The 22,668-nt window shown below is 43.5% G+C and overlaps 1 protein-coding gene across 1 annotated transcript in view; it reads left to right on the forward strand.

Moving 5' to 3' along the window:
• RASSF6 (Ras association domain family member 6) overlaps positions 1-22,668 on the forward strand; it is a 208,548-nt gene that overhangs the window by 92,737 nt on the left and 93,143 nt on the right. The gene's annotated exons all lie outside the window — the stretch shown is intronic.

A 22,668-nucleotide genomic window follows, 5' to 3' on the forward strand; every position in this document is an offset into this window, starting at 1 on the left:
ACAATTCTTACACAGGACTGCCACTGCAGCCTGAGTGAAATAATGTCCATGTTATTTCACAGCCATTTACCACTGCACTTAAGTAACTTATAAGTCACCTATATGTCTAACCTTTACCTGGTAAAGGTTAGGTGCTAAGTTACTTAGGGGGTGATTCTTACTCTGGCGGGCGGCGGAGGCCGCACGCCAGAGTTCCCCCCTCCAGAACACCGCTCCGCGGTCAGGAGACCGCTGCAGTGATTCTGTGTTTCCCGCTGGGCTGGCGGGCGACCGCCAGGAGGCCGCCCGCCAGCCCAGCGGGAAACCCCTTCCCACGAGGAAGCCGGCTTCGAATGGAGCCGGGGGAGTGGGAAGGGTGCGACGGGTGCAGTTGCACCCGTCGCGAATTTCAGTGTCTGCTAAGCAGACACTGAAATTCTTTGTGGGGCCCTCTTACGGGGGCCCCTGCAGTGCCCATGCCACTGGCCGAACCGCCAGGAACAGGATGGCGGTGTGGGGTGTCGGAATCCCCATCCTGCGCCGCCATGGAGGATTCCTTTGGGCAGCGGAAAACCGGCGGGAGACCGCCGGTTTTCCCTTTCTGACCGCGGCCAAACCGCCGTGGTCAGAATGCCCTTTGGGGCACCGCCAGCCTGTTGGCGGTGCTCCCGCTGTCCCCTACCCTGGCGGTCTCGGACCGCCAGGGTAGGAATTACCCCCTTAGTGTGTTGGCACCCTGGCACTAGCCAAGGTGCCCCCACATCGTTCAGGGCATATTCCCCAGACTTTGTGAGTGCGGGGACACCATTACATGCGTGCACTATACATAGGTCACTACCTATGTATAGCGTCACAATGGTAACTCCGAACCTGGCCATGTAACATGTCTAAGATCATGGAATTGTCACCCCAATGCCATTCTGGCATTGGGGAGACAATTCCATGATCCCTGAGTCTCTAGCACACACCCGGGCACTGCCAAACTGCCTTTCCCAGGGTTTCACTGCAGCTGCTGCCAACCCCTCAGACAGGTTTCTGCCCTCCTGGGGTCCAGCCAGGCTTGGCCCAGGAAGGCAGAACAAAGGGTTTACCTCCGAGAGAGGGTGTTACACCCTCTCACTTTGGAAAAAGGTGTCAGGGCTGGGGAGGAGTAGCCTCCCCCAGCCTCTGGAAATGCTTTGATGGGCACAGATGGTGCCCATCTCTGCATAAGCCAGTCTACACCAGTTCAGGGATTCCCCAGCCCTGCTCTGGCGCGAAACTGGACAAAGGAAAGGGGAGTGACCACTCCCCTGACCTGCACCTCCCAGGGGAGGTGCCCAGAGCTCCTCCAGTGTGCTCCAGACCTCTGCCATCTTGGAAACAGAGGTGCTGCTGGCACACTGGACTGCTCTGAGTGGCCAGGGCCAGCAGGTGACGTCAGAGACTTCTTCTGATAGGCTCTTACCTGTGTTGCTAGCCTATCCTCCTTCCTAGGTAGCCAAACCCTCTTTTCTGGCTATTTAGGGTCTCTGCTTTGGGGAATTCTTTAGATAACGAATGCAAGAGCTCATCAGAGTTCCTCTGCATCTCTCTCTTCATCTTCTGCCAAGGAATCGACCGCTGACTGCTCTGGACGCCTGCAAAACCGCAACAAAGTAGCAAAGACGACTACTGCAACCTTGTATCGCTGATCGGGCCACCTTCTCGACTGTTTTCCTGGTGGTGCATGCTGTGGGGGTAGTCTGCCTCCTCTCTGCACTAGAAGCTCCGAAGAAATCTCCCGTGGGTCGACGGAATCTTCCCCCTGCAACCGCAGGCACCAAAAGACTGCATCACCGGTCCTCTGGGTCCCCTCTCAGCATGACGAGCGTGGTCCCTGGAACTCAGCAACTCTGTCCAAGTGACTCCCACAGTCCAGTGACTCTTCAGTCCAAGTTTCGTGGAGGTAAGTCCTTGCCTCACCACGCTAGACTGCATTGCTGGGTACCGTGTGATTTGCAGCTGCTCCGGCTCCTTTGCACTCTTCCAGGATTTCCTTTGTGCACAGCCAAGCCTGGGTCCTCGACACTCTAACCTGCAGTGCACAACCTCCTGAGTTGTCCTCCGGCATCGTGGGATCTTCTTTTGTGACTTCGGGTGAGCTCCGGTTCACTCTTCTTCGTAGTGCCCATTCCGGCACTTCTGCGGGTGCTGCCTGCTTCTGTGAGGGCTCCTTGTCTTGCTGGGCGCCCCCTCTGTCTTCTCACGCAATTGGCAACATCCTGGTCCCTCCTGGGCCACAGCAGCATCCAAAAACCCTAACCGCGACCCTTGCAGCTAGCAAGGCTTGTTTGCGGTCTTTCTGCATGGGAACACCTCTGCAAGCTTCTTCACGACGTGGGACATCAATCCTCCAAAGGGGAAGTTCCTAGTCCTCTTCGTTCTTGCAGAATCCACAGCTTCTACCATCCGGTGGCAGCTTCTTTGCATCCTCGGCTGGCATTTTCTGGGCATCTGCCCAATCTCGACTTTGTCGCGACTCTTGGACTTGGTCCCCTTGTTCCACAGGTACTCTCGTCCGGAAATCCATCATTGTTGCATTGCTGGTGTTGGTCTTCCTTGCAGAATTCCCCTATCACGACTTCTGTGCTCTTTGGGGAACTTAGGTGCAATTTACACCTACTTTTCAGGGTCTTGGGGTGGGCTATTTTTCTAACCCTCACTGTTTTCTTACAGTCCCAGCGATCCTCTACAAGCTCACATAGGTTTGGGGTCCATTCGTGGTTCGCATTCCACTTTTGGAGTATATGGTTTGTGTTGCCCCTATACTTATGTGCTCTCATTGCAATCTATTGTGACCGTACATTGCTTGCATTGCTTGCATTGCTTTCTATTGCTATTACTGCATATTTTTGGTATTGTGTACATATATCTTGTGTATATTTACTATCCTCATACTGAGGGTACTCACTGAGATACTTTTGGCATATTGTCAATTCAATTCAAAACAATCTTTATTCGGATTTTACTCCATAAAAGAAAGAGGAAAAGAACAGTCTCTTTAAAATAAAGAGATATACAATAAAAGTTTTTTTTCAAATACATACTGATAAAAGAGTAAAAGTCTTTGTTGTGACAATGCGATTACTCATTCTCATATCGGAGTTTTTCTAAATAAGACAGCTTTTTCCTCTGCTCAATTGCATATAAGATGAATTTTATCACTGCTTCGCATTTCTCATTCGTATCCAGTTTAAATAAATAGTTAAAAGCTTCTCTGCAAAAAAATAACTTATTAGTAATAAATAGTGGTTTTAGAAAAAGTTTCCTAATATCATGATAAAATTTACAAGATAAAATAAAGTGCATTGTAGATTGTGCAAATCGTCCCACACAGGGGCACTTCGGTAGGCTTTTACTCCAAATTCTCATTTTTGGGAAGGCTACTAAAAAATTTAACTTTCTAAAACGTAATCGGGTCAAATAAAATCTATGCTGAGTGTTCACAACTGTCAGTAAGTAATTTGATATAACCTCATTGTTTTCAATCATGTAAGGACCTACCGTTGATTTCTTGCATTCTCTATTTCCTCTTTTGCTAGCACTCCAGGCCATTAAAAGATTTTTCAGTTCTTTCTTACTAAATTGGAGAACTATGCCTGGGTTATCTAAGTTGGGTGTTAGATTTATACCTCTCAGTAGATCTTTTATGTGCATGAACCAAGGAATTCTGTCCCGGTGTTCTAATGTAAGGCAGTCTTTAATAATCTTTCGGGTGAGATGCGTCCCTTCCTTTGACCAGATACCATGCCAGGCCATCAACGCATTTATATGTATTAAATCCTCCACGTAGGGACTACCCAATTCCTTGTGTACCATGTATGTGGAAGTGGAGTTTGGGACTGCAAGTAGTCTGTTGAAGAATTTATTCTCTAGCACTTGTAATGAATGGATCTCGGGTGTCAAGCCCCAAAGGGCAGAGCCGTATGTAATGCTGCTGATTGATTTGCTTTTGTAAATCTGCAGCATTTCCCTTAGGGGTTTGTTACCAATTTTACTGGAGAATCTAAAGATTGCCTCCGTAGTCCTAATATACTTCATTTTGGTGATTTCTAAGTGTTGTTTCCAGTATCCCGTATTAGAAAATTGTATACCCAAATATGTAAATCCATTCACCTCTTCACATTCGTGGCTCTTAATAAAGTAAGTTTTCTTCTTAGCCTTTCCCTTTCCACATGTCATGACCACTGTTTTACTCATATTCAACGTCATATCCCTTTCCTCCATAAATTCCGTAAAACCCTCCATTAGTTGCTGTAGCCCGTTTGCGGTTCATGACAATAAGACTGCATCGTCTGCATATAAAAGAATTGGGATAGAGCAATTTCCTATTTTGGGACAGTCAATTTTTAGGTTTTTTAAGTGGGCAACTACACCATTTATATAAAGAGAGAATAAGAGCGGCGCCAAGACACAGCCTTGGCGCTATTCCTCTCCCTATCCTGAAACCTGGTGTACATTCTCCATTTTTCCATATCTCACCCGTGCTGTTAGATTATTATATAGTTGTGCCAAGAAGCTTATTATATCAGGGGGCGCACCCATGTCTATTAAGACTTTCCACAACTTTGCGTGATTCACTAGATCAAAGGCACTACTAAGATTTGCAAAACAGAGAAATACATGACCCTTCTTTGCTATGGTATACTTGCTTATAATTAAATTAAGATTTATACATTGTTCCAGGGTGCCTACCTCAGGCCTAAACCCCAATTGAGCCTCTGTAAGTATATGGTTGTTTGTTGCCCAGGTTTCTAATCTTTCTACAAGTACTCTTCCCAGCAGTTTAACAGAGGTATCCAAAAGTGAGATTGGTCGATAACATTTGGGGTCACCTCTGTGCCCCTTTTTGAAAATAGGGACAATTATACTTTCACTCCATGATGTTAGAAGATATCCCTTTGTCACACACAAAAAGACTTGGGTCAAGATGGGGCTCCATAAATCAACGTGTGTCAAATAGGCATCTACTGGCACCCCGTCAGGGCCTGGTGCCTTCCCTTTCGGACATCTTCCCATGGCAAATTTCACTTCCTCTAGACTGACTGGTTTCAAGAAGGGTGGGTTGATCTCAATTATCCCATTGTTTGGCGGGAAAATAGTCAAATTCTCTGGGTTAAAAATGGATCCAAAGTGAGAAAGCCATTCCAATGAAGGAACATGTACTGTTATTTCGGGTGCATCACTATCTTTTAGGAAAGGTTGATTGATTGTTTTCCAAAATAGGGTATTATCTCTTAGTGTTGTTGCTTGTTCAAGATTTGCCCATGCCCTAGCTCTCAAATTTGCCTTCCTGGTTTCTAATACGAGTTTGTAATTAGAACGTTTAATAATTATTTTTTCTCTGTTTCTCGGTCGGGCCTGCAGGGCTTGTTTTAATTCCTTGCTGGCTGATGAGCAATGGTTATCGAACCACCCCACTTTACCACTCTTTTTTCCCCCCTGAAAATCTCAATAAACTTCCTGCAATGGCAATTCTAAGTTGATTAAAGGACCCTAGGATCATTTGTGAGTTTTGATTATATTCTGTACATGTGATGATTTCTTGGCGGTGTTGTGTCACCACTTTGTTCATCACATCTGATTCATTTATCCCAGTCCATTTGATCGCAAATCCTTTCCCACTTCTTATTCCTATGTCCATTGCTAGTCTTTCACCTATATAAAAGGGTTTTGCTTGTCTCATAGTCAGTATCAGGGTGTAGTGGTCGCTATATATGGTGGGCTCAATCTTCAATGAAACAACCGCATCCAAATGGCTCTTTGATATTAATATGTGGTCGATTGTCGAGGAGTGCCCTCTTCCTACAAACGATGGGAGCTTCTCTCCTTTATGCCCATCTTGTTCCATCACCTCTAGATCATGTCTAAATAGTACTTCATTTAGTGCAGTACCATAATTATTGTGTGGGAAGTGCAATTGAGTTCGTCCCCCCTCGTCGGTGAATCCACATGTCTCCCCTATGGTATTATTGCATACCCCGATATTAAAATCTCCAGCCCATTTTATTATGTAGCTTGAAGTTATATCATTTACAAAAACCTGTAGGTCATCTTGAAGAATCGATGCCACTTCTCTATTAGTGCCGTCAAATTTGTTGTTATAATAGTTTATTAGTACAAATCCTGAGATCCCATCTATCCGGAAGTATAGAAACTGGTAGTTGGGGGAGTCAAGGGAGGATTTCACCAATAAGTAGGGTATCAGTGTTGAAATAAGGATTGCTAGACCTCCTTTTGCCCTTCCCCTGGCTGAAGCCGAGGCTGGTGTGGAGAAAGTGGCGTAACCTTCCATATGGAAGGATCCCGTGTGCCAAGTCTCTTGTAGGCAGATTATATGTGATGAACTTATTATAGTCTGCCATTCCTTCTCTGCTATTTTTGTTTTTACTCCAGCTATGTTCCATGACATGAGTGTAATTAGGTCTCCTGCTAGAGGTCTCCCATCTGGCTCAATGTCGCCATTACCATTTAAAGATTTGGATATGGGCACTGTAGTGATGAGTCGTGTTTCGTTATGCGTCGAAATAGTTTTCCTACTCGGGTTCTCCTGCAGTCAATCTAGATCTTCCATATTACTCAGAGGGGCGAAACGATTAGGATACTCCTGTTTATTATATCTATTCAAAGTACTTGATGTATTCTCTGTCACCCCTTTGTCTATTATTCCTGTGGTGGACCTCATTCTGTAAAAGTATCCTAGGGGGACAGCCATAATTTCCCTCCTCGAGTGTTTACTGTTCCGATGTCTTATATCCAGGTCCACTAGTAGTTGACCCACAAAACGGGGGTTACGAAAATTGACCACAATACAATCCCCCTCTTCCTCCTCCAAGTTTCCCACCCAGTCGACTCTCCTTGCATATAAGATCTCTCGAAATAATGTATCTGGATTACATATGTTTCTTGACATCCAGTGAATTACCTTATTACGTATATCCTGCCAGGTCTCGACAATATATGGGCCAAGTTTGGGAACGTTTTTCAAAAGAATTGTATATGGGGTTGCATCTGGTGGTAGTTGTAACACATTTTTCGAGGGTCTATTCCTAATCAGAGACTTTCGTCTCTTGTTTCTATCCATGGGCTCAGTTCGATAGGTCATAGGTGCTTCATACTGGGGGATTTCTTCCTGTGTGGGATGCCGACATTTCATGCTCCTTTTGTTGGGGTCTACAGCCCCTATCATTACTCTGTCCCTTAGGTCAGCGGCCTCACGATTCTCATTTAATATAAGGTCACTGCTAGGGGATTGAGTTTCTGGTTTGGTCATTAGGTTAACACTTGCTTCTATCTTAGTTATGCGTTCTTTTATCTCCTTAAATTCTGACAAAATTTTTGTTTCTATATTGTCTAATTTACCATGCAGTTTTTAAAAAAGAGTTTCCATGCGTTTTTGGAGGGAATCATCGTTCTCTAATGGTAGCGCTATTACCTGTCCCCCATGCATATGTGTGGTTTTTTTGTTACTCTTGGGAAGCTGTGAATGTGCTACCATGGGTTTGGATTTAATAATCTGGCTATTTCTTTTTTTCTTGGGTGGTGAAGGAATTTGGTCGTCTGTACTATTTGGTGAGTCATTTTCCTCTATTATAACTGTGGGATATAGGGGACCTAAAGATAACCTAGAGTCTGGTCCAATAGTTTTCATTTCTGAGGCTTTTAACTCAGAAGTTAGGCCTGCAGCCTCAGAGCTCACTTCGGCGATAGCCACATGTAAAACATTTTCGGTTGCCACTAAACGTGCTTCAGCATTAATAATTTCTTCATTTATTTTACCCATGGCATCTGTAAGGTAGTTAGTAATTGTATTAGTTCTTCTCTGGGTTATGGTGCTCGTATCATTCCCTATTTGGTTTTGCTTTCTCTTCCCCATTGTGAATAAGGGGTTAACTATGGGAGGCACTCTTAGCTAATTATAAACAAGGTTTATATGGTTCCTAGAGACAGATAACAGGTAGAAAAACAGTAAGAAATGCCCAGCTCAGCCTCGCCAAAAAAGAGAAAGCCCGGCTGCAAGTTCGAGTGGTTCTTAGTAGTGGACCTGGAGGAGGCTAATATCAGTGGTGGCCGGTGGAAAATGTGGGGGGGGGGGGCCCAGCCCAGCCTCTGTCAGGCGCTGGCGGGCGCAGGACGGGCCCGCCCTTGGCCCTTGGCCCGCCCTTAGGGCACAACGATAAAAGGGGGGGGCCTTTATAAGTCAATGGCAGTCAATAGCAGGCGTAGGACGGAAACTTCCTTCGTGATACAGGCCTCACGTCCAGTCTGATCGAAATGACAAAGTTTGGAGGACTCCTGCCCCCTCAGCAGAGCGCAGCGTGACAGATGGGAGAGGCAGTTAGGAAAAAAGGGAGGGAAAACAGATCACCAGCACAGTACCTTCAGGGAGCCATACGGTTGTAAAAATGCCTAGTCCAGGAGTCCAGAAGGTTTTTAGGAAGAATATCAGGGGGGTGGCCATGCCCTGCCTCTTCCTGGCAATGACGGGCAAGGACGGGCCCGCCCTTGGCCCGGGCGCCGCCCGCGCGCGTCCCGCGACGGCGGGAGCGCGAACCAGATTTAAGGGGCTCCTGCCCTCTGTGCAGTCTCCTGACAAATGCGCTTCCCGCGACGGCGGGAGCGCGAACCATATTTAAGGGGATCCTGCCCTCTGTGCAGTCTCCTGACAAATGCGCTTCCCGCGACGGCGGGAGCGCGAACCAGATTTAAGGGGCTCCTGCCCTCTGTGCAGTCTCCTGACAAACGCGCTTCCCGCGACGGCGGGAGCGCGAACCAGATTTAAGGGGCTCCTGCCCTCTGTGCAGTCTCCTGACAAACGCGCTTCCCGCGACGGTGACAAACGCGCTTCCAGCGACGGCGGGAGCGCGAACCAGATTTAAGGGGCTCCTGCCCTCTGTGCAGTCTCCTGACAAACGCGCTTGGCATATTGTCATAAAAATAAAGTACCTTTATTTTTAGTATATCTGTGTATTGTGTTTTCTTATGATATTGTGCATATGACACCAGTAGTATAGTAGGAGCTTTGCATGTCTCCTAGTTCAGCCTAAGCTGCTCTGCTAAGCTACCTTTTCTATCAGCCTAAGCTGCTAGAACACCTCTTCTACACTAATAAGGGATACCTGGACCTGGTGCAGAGTGTAAGTACCCCTTGGTACCCACTACAAACCAGGCCAGCCTCCTACACCATGCTAGGATACAAGGAAAAATGATTGCTTGGTAGGGGAGGTGTGGGCTTGGAATAGGACATGGAGCAATGTCATTTTTTAGCGGGTGCATAATAGCGGTCCGAAAGAAGGGGCAGGAGGAGTCTTCCCTCTTATAATATTATGGCCGCAGTGCAGATGCACAGCCAAGAGGTACACAAACAGTTAGAGGAGAGAGTTTGGCAAGCATGTCACCACCATTTATCCCAGGGGCTGAGAAGTTTTGATTGTCACAAGTTTTGATTGAATGAACAATTTAGGATTTTTAGTTTGTCAATAAGTTTTAATTGACTCTGAGGCTGTTAAACATTGTCTGTCATTCTGAATGCACTTTTGCACATAAAACAATTTTGCACATAAGTTTTTAACTTGGATTAGAATTGTTTTTTTTTAATAAAGCATAAGCAAGGGAAAGTGGTTGCTTTGTTGGGGAGGCACGGGCTTAGAGTAGGATATGGAGCAGGCGTATCTAGTGGTCCAAAGAAAGGGGCAGGGGAGGAGTCTACTCTCCTATATAATTATGGCAAGCACAGACATATGCAGGGGGTGCGCTGCTGACACTCCGAAGGAGCACCTAAGGCAAGCCTGTCTGCGCTCGTCCATGTCCAGCACCAGCCACTATGCTGGTGTTGTGGCTGAGAGTCCAGTAAAAAACGTATTCTCAGATTTGGAAATAAGGGCCATGAGGAGGATGGTCTTATAGGATTGTAGTCACTTTTGTTTTAGAACATGATGGTCCTCATTGCTACAGGAAATGCATTTACGATCTTCACCCTCCGCACTACGATAAAGGGAGTAGAGTTGTTTTGGGAAGGAACCATAGGGACGTCAGGGTAGGCCTGATTAATGTAAGATCTCTGCATAAACATGTGCTGGACATATATGATGCATTAAAGGATAACGGTTTAAATGCTCTTTTTATTACAGAGACATGGTTGAAGACTCATGCCCAGACTTGCAGCTCGCTATTCCTGAAATTTATTTGGTGGTCCATTTAGACAGAGTGGGTGTAAAAGTGTGGGTGAAGGTGCCATTTTTTATAAATGAGAGTACTATTGTAAAACATTTAAGCTAGACGATCTGCAAAATGCAGAGGCTTTGGACTTTGTTACTGTGCTGGGTGGACAACACTCTTTCATGGGGACACTGGTGTATCAGCCACCAGGTTACCCAGGTGACTTTGTTTCCTAACTCGTCCAAACCTTAGCTCAAAAATGCATCACCTATGCCAATTTTACAATTCTTGGAGACTTTAATATCCACCTGGATGAGGTGGAGGACTCCTGGACCTCTCACTTAGTGGAATCCTTGGCCTCTCTGAATTTAAATATAATTATGACTGGCCCTACACACAGATCATGCCATTGATGGCATCTTTTATAACCATTTGATACAGGGGAAAGTCTTTGCCCTGTGCCATTGCCTGACCACTTATGGCTCCCATTCTCCTGACAGATGGAGAGGCAGAGGAAACAGAAACTGTCCTTTCCTTTAAATGAAATAAGGAGCTGTGGTAAAGTTTCAGACGATGACCTAAGAAGGTTTTGTTAGGAGGAGGGAGAGGAAGTTATTAGGTCTTGTCTCAGCAGAGCAGCCATTGTTGTAGCCCCACCTAGAGTATCACATAACACTAAACCTATATGTTGTGGTTCTCCCAGGAGCTGGCATGGGAAAGAGCCAGATGTAAAAAAAACTTGAAAAAGCTTGATGGCGACACTACAGAGAATAGGATAAAGTTTGCTATAAATGAGCCTTGAAAAAGCATCACCAGAATCTTGAAATCGCTTGTGGCACTTTTTACTCTCTATGCATTAAGTAAGCGAATAACAATGGCAAGGACATTTTTTAAAATTGTGACCAACTTCATGGACCCCAAAATTACTGCTACCCTCCCCCGCCTTTGGAGGGTACCCAGTCACTTTGTTCTCAACTTAGTGACTTTTTTGAGGCTAAGATCCTCAAAATCAGGCCAATATTTTAGAGAAGGATAGGCCAACTTTAAGGTCGGGATGGCGATTTTGCTGGCCCTTTGGCAAAGGACAACTTATTGGCCTTCAAGGTTCTATCTTTGAAGGAGGTAACAGCTGCATTCGCAAATTGTAAGTTAGGTTCCCCCTTGGATCCCATTTCACCTTATATTTTGAGGTCCATCTCAGATACTATTGCTCCGCTGGATCAGGATCTGTTTGCCTTATCTCTCTCCTTTGTGGCACACTGCCCGATAAATGGATGAGGGCTAATATGATTTCCCTGCTTAAAAAGGCAAATGCGGATCCTTAGCTAATGGCAAATTTATGACAGGTTTCTTTCCTCCAGCAGCTTCTAGGGCCTTGGAGAAAGTAGTGAACCAACAACTTATGATCTTTGTGTCCGATAACAACCTATTACATCCTTCCCAATTGGGGTTTAGACCACCCATAGGACAGAAACTACCCTTTTAGAAGTGTCAGAATACCTCAAAATCAGCTTAGACTCTTACGTCAATGTAGCCTTAGTGCTCCTAGATTTGTCTGCCTCATTTGATACAGTAGACCATAGTATCGTGCAGCACAGACTGGAACATCTAGGAGTTACTGGTTTAGCCCTGAATTGGCTCTTGTCCTTCCTTGAGAATCGTGAGAGACCTTGAGAGCAAAAAGGTTGACATGAGGAGTGCCTTAGGGTTCTTTCCCAAGTCCGACATTATTTAACATATTGCATTGGCATTTTTTATGGAGTCCTTTGGTATCAAAGTTCTTTCATACATGGATAACATGCTGCTCTTAATGGCGTACGATGGGGATGTTGGTAGGGCCAAGGATGCGTATGATTGTATGGTTATGCTGCTTGATTGGCTGAAGGATAACAAACTGCAGTGCAATCCGGATAAAATGGAAATGCTCCTGTTTGGGCAGAATCCCCTCCAAGCTTGGGAGGGTGCCTGGCCTAACAATGTTCCCCCACCACCACCCCCTACGGCACTGCTAAGAATCTGGACACACAGTTTGATTCTCAACTTTCAATCCCTACACAAGTGTCTGCTTCTGGATTTGTCCATGCTGAGAAAAGGACTGTACCTTCTCCCAGAGGAGGCACGAGAATATCTGATTCAGCAGTTGCAAGTCATGCAAAACAGGGCAGTCTGCCTATTATTTAAAATTCCTAATCTTCTTCAGTTTCTCAGCTGCGTAAAAATCTTCATGGGTTGCCAGTTCAACAACGTGTAGAGTTTAAAGCTCCGATGCTGACACATCAAGCCCTTTCTGATAGGGGCCCTCAGTATTTAAATGAAAGGATCAATAGTCATGGCCCGGGGCGAGCCCTGCATTCTAGTAATGCAAATTTAATTGTGATTTCATTATTTAAAAAACAGCGCAGATGTGGTGCCACTTTTACAGTAAAAGCTCCTGGCCTGTGGAATCAGTTGCCTGAGCACCTGAAGGCCATCACTGATGAAGTAATTTTCAAAAGGGAACTGAAAACGTTCCTATTCCAATGGCAACTGGTGGTAGGTCACACACGGTTATTCGCTACTTACTCCTCTTCTCTTAAGTACCTGAGCGCCAGGACAGTCTATTGAGTAACTGCACACTACACAACCTCCTCTCATTCATTCGATCATTAGTCATATAAACTGTTCAGTTGTTAATCATTTTTATATATATAATGTTTTTCGTTAATTAATAATGTTCCTATTGAGAGTTTTATATTTACTGTAAATGATTAGGCTACTCGGATGTGTTATGTGTTTGAAGTGAAGTACCATCCCTACTACTGCACACACTGGATTGGGAATAGTAGATATTACTCCTGCGAAGTCCAGTGCTTTTCCTACTATTGCACAGACTGGAGTCGAATGGTAAATTTAATCCCTCCGAAGTTCAACACTTTCCTTATTGTTGCACAGACTCGAGTGGGAATAGTAAAATGTACCCCTCTGAAGTCCAATGCTTTCTCTACTGTTGCACAGACTTCAGTGGGGATAGTAAAGTTTACCCTCAGAAGTCCAAAGCCTTCCCTATTGTTGCACAGACTGGAGTGGGAATAACAAATTGAACTCCTCTATAGCCTATCCCTTTCTCTACTGTTCCACAGAATGGAGTAGGAATAGTACAGTTAATCCTTCCGACATCCAGCATTTTCTTTACTGTTTACAGACTGGAGTGGGAAAAGTACATTTTACCCCTCTGAAGTAAAACATTTTCCCTAATGTTGCACATACTGGAATAGGAATAATAAATCTTACCCCTCCGAAGTCCAGACCTTTCCCTAATGTTGCATAGACTGGTGTGGGAATAGTAAGTTTAACCCCTCCGAAATCTAACGCTTTCTTTATTGTTGCACAAACTGCCCTAGGAATAGTAATTTTAATCCCTCTGAAGTCCAACGCTTTCCCTACTGTTGCACAGACTGGCGTGGGAACAGTAAAGTTTACCCCTCCATAGTCCAACGCTTTCCCTACTGTTGCACCGACTGGAGTGGGAATAATAAATCTTACCTCTACAAAGTCCAATGCTTTCCCTACTTTTGCATAGACTTGAGTGGGAATAGTAAATGTAACCTTTCTGGAAGTCTACGCTTTCACTATTGTTGCATAAACTGGAGGGGGAATAATATAGCTATTATTCCCAGACTTCTGTACTTTTCTTAACAATTGTGTGTGTGTGTGTATATATGTGTGTGTGTGTGTGTGTGTGTATATATATATATATTAAATATATATATATATATATATATATATATTTTTTTTAAATGTCTTTTTTGTAGTGTATAGTTTTTTATTTTTTATTAATTTGGTCATTTAATGTTTTGCAATTTATATATATATATATATATATATATATATATATATATATATATATATATAAAATATATCAGCCGTGCTTCGATACATGTAGGACAAGAAGACAGCACCACACCAACGTGTCACACACCCCTTTATTTGTACAAGAAACAACGCAAATCTAGCCTTTGTCAAGTTTGTGTTATGTACACAATCGTTCATAAAATAAATGCTACAATTCATAGAAATAGAAGGTATACTTGAATCACTTTGTTCATTCGAACCAATATGATCCCCAAATCATGATTAGCCGAAATATATCAAATCTAACATTTAAATTGTCAAACTCATATTATTACAAGATAATATTCAATTTCATATAAGCATATCATGCATAAAATAGGCGGTTCCATAGTCGTGCGCAATTCATAACTCCATTAGTTTAGTACAGTACTTGCCTAAATTAATTGTATACCATTTCAAACCATATTCAAAATTGAACATTCTGATTATATACATAGGGTTGTATACACATATGTACACATATGTAAGAGATAAGGCGCATATATAGGGCAACTTCAATACAGATAAGGGTCTCAATATCACTTACATATGTGTGTCATATATTTAGTTTGTTTAATTGTAAGTTCAGTAATTTGTAAGTAGTTTTTGATAGATCCTAAATTTGCAGGCAGAATAAAAATTGTGGAGAGCAGTGAAAAATGCTTCAAATTGCACTAGTATATGCTTATGCATTGCAATATTGTATTAGGATGTATTTATAAAACATAGTTACTAGTATTCACAACAAGAGCTGGTTACATTAGTAATCATGTAAGAAAGTCCAGCATTCATGTTGTTGTGATCTGGTATACAAGGTATGGTTATAACAACGTTCCAAGATGGTGCCCACGGAACAATGTCAATATATATATATATTCATGAACTTAGTCCTTTGCCTATGTCGAGTGTGTAGAGCTGGGTGTGAGCCCCTTGTTAATGTTGATGGCATGTAGTAGTATATGTATGGGCAGAAGGTTAAACAGGGTTAACCCGTGATCAAGGCCCAGCTGGGCCAAATGCATTGGGGATGAGGCCTTAATAAATATTTATTTAGCATATCAGAGCTGTGTTCAGGAATATCTCTGATGTGTAGATACTGTTTTGTGTGTATATATATATATATATATATATATATATATATATATATATAGTGTATAATTATATATTTATTTATATATATATACACACATAACAGTGGGTACTTATTTATTTTATTTATTATAGTTTTAGGCTTTTATATAGAGTGAACAATACCCCAGCGGGTGACAGAGCTCTTTACAGGAATAACAAAGGTAGTTAAAAATACAAATGGTGAGAGGGATACATGTACATGGTATATGACATGAAGACAGTGGCAAAAAATTAGACGAAAATACCGATAGAAGCAAAATCCAGTAGGGTGTCCCGGCAGTGTGTAGAGTGTTGGAAAGCAGAGGAGACCACGCTGATCTCAGTGTTCTGGGAGAAGGCTTGATACTATGGAATGAAAAGCAAGCTGCTCAGCGTTGTACACGAGACTGGGAGTGGGCTTAATGTGAAAGGAATCTCTTGGATAGTAGAACTTTTACTTACTTCCAGAAGGTGGATGTGGACGGGTTGCATCTAGTCACCAGAGGGAGAGATTTCCAGATTTTTGGGACCATTCCGGAGAAGGATCGATTGTAAGTTTTCTTTTCGTTAAATCTTTGTGGCTTAAGTAATAGGGAGCTTGTGCTTCTACAAGATCTGGCTCTGCCAGATATGGTAATTTTCTGGGTCAGGTAAGATGGGGTGTTTTGGTATAACGCTTTGTAGGTCATCCAGGCAATTTTGATCTGGTTCCTAGCCTAATACAGTAGCCATTTCAGAGAGTGAAGGCCAGGGGTGATATGATCACTTTTTTTGAGCCAGTGTTGAGCCTTGCTGCAGCTTTCAAGGTAGCAAGACTGACTTGTGGAAGGCCCACGAGAGTAGCTTTGCCATAGTCCACTTTTTTGTGATCTGCTGTGGGAAGGAAACGTTTTAGTTTCCTTATTGCATGTAGTTGTTGATTGGGTCCTCTGGTGGTGGATATGATGTGATTTTTCATGGCAATTGTATTGTCCAAGGTCATTTCAAGAGATTTTGCTGAGTCAACGATGTGTGGAGTACACTTCTAGACAGTAAGATGTGGGAGCCAGTCTTTGATAAGGTAAGCAATACTGGGTGGTGAGATCAGTAAAAAATCTGTTTTGAGGGCATTGAGTTTGAGATGGTTACGGGTCAGCCATTTTTGCATTTTTGTCACGGTGTTATCAAGGGTGGTGATGTCACTGGGAGATGTAATTTCCATATAGAGTTGAGCATCATCCGCATACATGTGGTATGAGGTGTGAGAGAGTTTGAGGATTTTAACTAGGGGCTCCATGTAAAAGTTAAACAGTGTCAGGGAGAGAGTTGAGCCTTGGGGTACACTGAGCGTCACTGGTGATTGATCAGAAAGGGCGTGATTTATTAATACATGCTGATATCTTTTGTGAATGAATGAGGAGAACCATTTTAGCACAGTACCAGAGAGACCTTCCTGTGTTCTAAAAGGTTCAAAAGTGTTTTGTGATTGAGTGTCGAACACAGCTGACAGGTCAAGTAAGATTAGTAAGCAAGATTCATTCTGTTCAAGTGAGCATAGTACGTCATCAACAATTTGTATCAAGGCAGTTTTACTCCTATGACCCAGTCTGAAACAGTATTGTCATTGGTCGAGGAGTTGGGAATGCTCAATGTGACTGCGAAGCTGTGAGTGCACACATTTTTTCAAGAGTTTGGCCAGAGTGGGGATGTTATATATATATAAATGAAATATGAACCAGTTGCCATATTCTCACATAAACTCCAATGGAAAGTTGTTATTGCCCACTGCTCCAGAAGAATCCTGTCAAGCTGGAGTGCATGTCTGTAGGACACCTTGCTGTGGTGCCACAAATTCTAGACTGACAGTGATGACTGAAGCTAAAAAACAGCAGTGGTACGTAATGTTGGACGTTTCAACAGAATCAGGGCCAGTAAAATGCAAAGCTAAATGCTTAGTATTTCAAAGTCCTTAGATGGCTGATGCCCCAAAACATAATGACACAACATCACATTGAATAGGCTGGTCGGTGGCTTGCGCTGCAGTAAACAAAGAAACAAACATGGCACCATGGTTTGCTTCCCTTTCTCCTGCAGTAGTGATTGAGTGCTGTATCATTTTCATCATTGCTGGACTTCCCACAGAGCTGTTGGAGCTCTCACTTACCTTGCATACTAGCAGTAACACAATACTGACACAACTCTCACACCAATCAAACACTACCACCCATAATACTCTTGGTTGGCACTCTCACATCCCTCAAGAATTAACAGCAACATCAGTAGGTCTGGCTAGTAACTGAAAGTGCCTCTTTGTGATTAGTGAGTGTGTAAGCTTGGAAAGGTGATTACTAATTTGAGTCAATGGGTGGATGAATAAATGTATAAAGGCAAGGTGAGTGACTAAATATGTTGATAATTAGTGATTGCATGTGGATGAAAGCATGTGGAACTCTCTGTTTTAAGCCACGCTTTGTGGTTCTGCCACTGTTTGGGGGCGTCAATAACATAAAATCCAGAAACAGCTAAGGCTGTCTAGTGCTAGTGCTAGACCTAAAACGTTGGCGTCTGTGTGCCCAGTAAAGTTGTGCTGTGCATCTCCCTAACTTCCTGAAAGTAGCCCATGGTTTCTTGGAGGCTGCCCTCACCCTCCATTGAGATGCACAATTCATATTCATACATGTGTAAACCCCCAAGTACGTGGAGGCCAATTTAGAACAATGCATTGAGTGATTAATTGTGCTCAAACACTTCCCATGAAATGCAGAGATTGTCACCAACACATTCTTTACATTTAAATTTGCATTTATTCCTACCGATCCACATAGCTGTTACAATTTCAGCTATCTTTAGGGCTGGCGCTAGGAGTGGGCAGCATAGGCAGCTGCCCAGGGCCACACACTTAGCCCATCGATATGAGGCCTTGCACCCGTGCCCACCAACCTGGGCCTCACCCCTATGCTGCAGCACTGCAAAGTTTAAGAGAATGGCACCACTCTCCATGACCTCGCAGGTATGTGTAGTGTTGGGCTTGTCCCATTTCGCAGGGTCATCCCCAATCTTTGTGCCTCCGTCCTCCTATTGTTTCTGACAAGTTTTGTTGGCTTTAGTGCATATGCTCTGTATAAATTGTCTTGTTGATTCACTTTTCGATGATTGGCATATTTGATTTACTAGTAAGTCCCTAGTACAGAGCACTAGAGGTGCCCAAGACCTGTAAGTCAAATGCTACTAGTGGGCCTGCAGCATTGGTTGTGCCACCCACATGAGTAGCCCTGTAAACATGGCTCAGACCTGCCACTGCAGTGTCTGTGTGTGCAGTCTTGCACTGCCAATTTGACTTGGCAAGTGTACCCACTTTCCAGGCCTAAACCTTACCATTTTATACATGTAAGCACCCCTAAGGTAGGACCTAGGTAGCCCCATGGGCAGGGTGCAGTGTATGTTTAAGGTAGGACATATACTAATGTGTTCCATATGTCCTGACAGTGAAATACTGCCAAATTCTATTTTCACTGTGCAAGGCCTATCTCTCTCTCATAGGTTAACATGGGGCTGCCTTTAAATATTATTAAAGTGCAGATTCCCTTTGGGAGCAGATACAAATAAAGAGCGTAGGTTCTCTGAACTCACAATTAAAAAATACATATTTTAGTAAAGTTTGTTTTTAGATTGTGTGTTTGAAAATGTCACTTTTGGAAAGTAGGCATTTTCATGCTTAAACCATTTTGTGACTCTGCCTGTTTGTGGATTCCCTGTCTCTGTCAGTTTGACAGTTGTGCTGTTTGCACCTCTCCTCTAGTTAGTGACACAAAGGGAGCTGTGGTGTAGCCTGCATATCCTGATGAGCCATCTGTGCTGGGAGGGTGGGGAGGAGTGGTCACTCACACCTGAAAGGGATGTGCCTGCCCTCACACAATGCAGTCTCCAACCCCCTGGTGTGTGTCTGGGGCCTGACCTGGGCAAGACAGGATCTTACAAACAAGAGAGATTTTCCTTTGAATTTTGCCTACTTCAAAGGCAGAAAGGAGTATAAGTAGTAGACCCCAAACCCCTGAAAATTAGATCACTTCTGGAATCAAGAGGAACCTCTGCCAAGGAGAAGAGCTGAAGAGCTGAAGAGAAGTGCTGCCCCTGCCTGTGACTGTGCTTTGTTGGGCTATCCAGCAGTTGCTGCTTCTGCCTGTTAAGGGGGACAGAGACTGGACTTTGTTGTGTATTCCTGCTTGAGTAGGATCTCCAAGGGTTTGAACTGCTCTTGCCTCCTGTTGTTAAAGTCTCAGGGCCATCAAAGACTTCCCCTGCCAGCAGCTGTACTCTCCGCTGAGACTCCTGCCCTCCCAAGTAGTGCCCTATCCAGTCCCTGGGCCTTGAAAGGTGAATTTGGCAGGGAAGACCAAAAAATCCGTGCACAGACTGCTGTGCTGGGGAATTTTTGACGCACCTTCCGCAACGTGGCTGATAAACGACCGGCTTCATGGCTGAAATCGATGCTCCACCTGCATCCCGGCTGGGAGATCGACACAACGCAGCTGAATAAACGACGTGCAACACCCGCTTATGGAGGCTGATAATGACGCAGTCTCCATGCAGCGAGGTTTTCTGATACTGTGTGACCGGATTTTCCATGCATCATCCCTGGGCCTCCAAGTCAACCCAACCCTGTGTAGATCCGAGGTGCCCTGTCTGGAAATCGACGCATCACTCTCTTGCGAGGGAGAACAACGGCTCATCGCCAACCGGAGAAGGAAATGACGCAAGGCCTGATTTACAGGTAAGGAATCAACGCATCGCTGACTTTTCCAACCCCGCTCACCTTTACGGCTTTATTTTTTATGCTAACCAGGTACTTTGTGTAATAACAGCATTCTCACTGTTTTCTAAGGAGTAAGACTTAATCTTTTGAAAATTCATATCTTGACTTGTGTATGTTGGATTTTTGTCGTTTTGGTCTTGTTCTGTTTATATAAATATTACCTATTTTTCTAAACCTCTGTTGTGTCATTTTGTTGTGGTTCACTGTATTACTGTGTGCGTTGGTACAAATACTTTACACATTGCTGTGAAGTTAAGTCTGCCTGCTCGTGCCAAGCTACCAAGTGGGTGGGTGGGAGTTAACTGAGGGTGATTCCCCTTTACCCTGAGTAGAGTGAGGGTCCTTGCTTGGACGGGGGGTAACCTGACTGCCAACCAAAGACCCCATTTCTACCAGTCCACAAACCATTTATTCCTCTTATCACGTGTTGACTGTCTTTAGCTTTCACCCTGTAAAGCTAGGCCTTTCGGCTAGGTTTAAATTATATAAATAGTGCATACATACATATGCATCTAATCCACTAATCTGGAAACAAATTCATAACATTTGATTAAATGTACATATTTTGGAATGACCGAGCCCAAATATTTCCATCCAATGTGACTAATCAAATGTAATGTGTTTCCAGATAATCGAAATTCAAAATATATGTCCTTATTTTATTAGTGTTAATATTTATGCTTGAATTGATTTACTGGTATCCTCACCAAGAAAGTTGCTTCTTGGAAAGTCGCTCAAAAATAGTCAATTGATGACATTTGCTGTGATATCACTGCTTGTGGTTTCACGGTGTAGGCAAATTACCACATTGCCCTCCTCGCTGGGTCCCCAAAAGTTCTAGAACCGCCCGCGGCTATCTTATATTGTACTATGACATTATTTAGTACACTGATATTAGAAAACTTTACTCTTATAGAAGTTTTTATGCCAGCTGTCACCCATAATTGCATGTGATTTGGCAGGCAGAATATGCTGAGGTAAACCGTTTTTTTTCAAATCCACCAGACAGTGAAAAGCACGGTTTATCAGCTCAAGCGCACCCATGTTGATGTTTACTTTATAGATAAGTTATATTGCTGATAAAATGGAAGCACCAGGCAGAAATCAAGTTCCCCTTATCATCAAATATGGTGCGAAATTTCAAAAACGAATTTCCCAAAGTAAAAATAAATCAGGAAGTTGTTTGTCACTAGCTTGATTATCCAGTGTTACTAGGTCCAATAAAAAATTTGAAGCAGCAGCCAGGCTGGCATCAGTTCAGGTAGAGGAGTAGCCTGTGATGATAAGAACGATTTTTGGAAATTTGAATGGGTTTCTCATGTAAAAGCTAACCGACGCAGGCAAACTCACAAGAGAAGTGACAGGGTTTAAATAAAATAAACATTTTTATGATATTAAAGTGTATTTTATGATTGAGAATCCCATGAAAATCACTACATTGGAAGGACAAAAAATCGAGCTGAATTGTGCTTTTTGCTCCCATACATATAGTAAATTGGACTCATTAGAAATGACATGTCACTAATGATCAATTTCATCATCTGATTATGTACTAGTACCAACTTCTACATTTGCTTTGTGTATTGCTTACATATGCCATGTATGTGTGTACACAATTTGTGGAATATTACTACTTTTGTATTTTCTATTATTCTTGAAATAATTATAATATCTGTGCATATGGTGCTGCAGTTTGTACACCTATTCCAAATAAAGTGTACTGATTGTTACTCTACTTCACGTTTTGCACAACTTACATTAGATCTCTTTGGGTGTTGGTTAGTGCTTTAAAACGTACATGTGGTACAAGGCTAGATGACAGGTAATGACCAACAATATTTAAGGTTCTGTGCGTGAATTTGTAAATTGCATTTAATTTTTACTTGCCGCTTCTCTGACCCTCAACTTTGGAAAATGTACTCAGACCTTATGAGAACATTAAATGCAAAAGCGTGGTAAACATGAGGCACACATGAAAACACTTGTCTGCATTTTGGCCTTTCACTAAATAGAAGTATCTTGCTTGTGAGGAAGCATTTTGCTTTTCTAAATTAAACAAATTATAAAAAGTGATGTATATTATTACTGTTGGGCCTGATTACTTTTGGCGGCCAACGCGGTGGCAGTCGAACCTCCGCAGCTGCGGCAGTCAGACCGCCACATTATGAGTTTGGCAAGATCCTGATGGGCTGACGGCAGTCCTGATTGTAATCTGCCAGGGCTGCATAGAACTCAGTGCCGCTCTCTGCTGATTATAACCTTGTTCTCCACCAGCCATTTCATGGCGGTTTCTCCATCATGAACAAACTGGTGGAGAACAAGTGCTCGGGCCACAGGGGGCCCCTGCCCTGCATTGTTGGAATGCACACTGTCTGCTTTGCAGACAGTGCACATAACGAGGGTGCTAGTCTGCCCCCTCTGTGCTGCGAGATAGCACTCGGCTCCTTTAAGGGAGCTGAGTGCTATGTCATAGCACTGTTCCTGCCAGTCTGACTGGTGGGAATGTTCTATTTCAAGGTTTCTGCAGGTCAGCCAGGTTTGATTGGTAGAAGTCTTGTAATATGGCAGCCATGGCAGTGGCGTCCTCCCTGCAAGTTTGACGGTACCATGTTGGTTATCAGCCCTATATCATGATTTGGTACAAGAAAGCAAATGTCCTGAAATTGAGCAATCTTTGTCGACAAATTATCGAGGAACATTAGCATTACAATGTGCTCTATTTATTAAATAGTTGATAA

This window comes from Pleurodeles waltl, chromosome 1_1, assembly GCF_031143425.1.
Source record: "Pleurodeles waltl isolate 20211129_DDA chromosome 1_1, aPleWal1.hap1.20221129, whole genome shotgun sequence".
NCBI classification, from domain to species: domain Eukaryota; kingdom Metazoa; phylum Chordata; class Amphibia; order Caudata; family Salamandridae; genus Pleurodeles; species Pleurodeles waltl.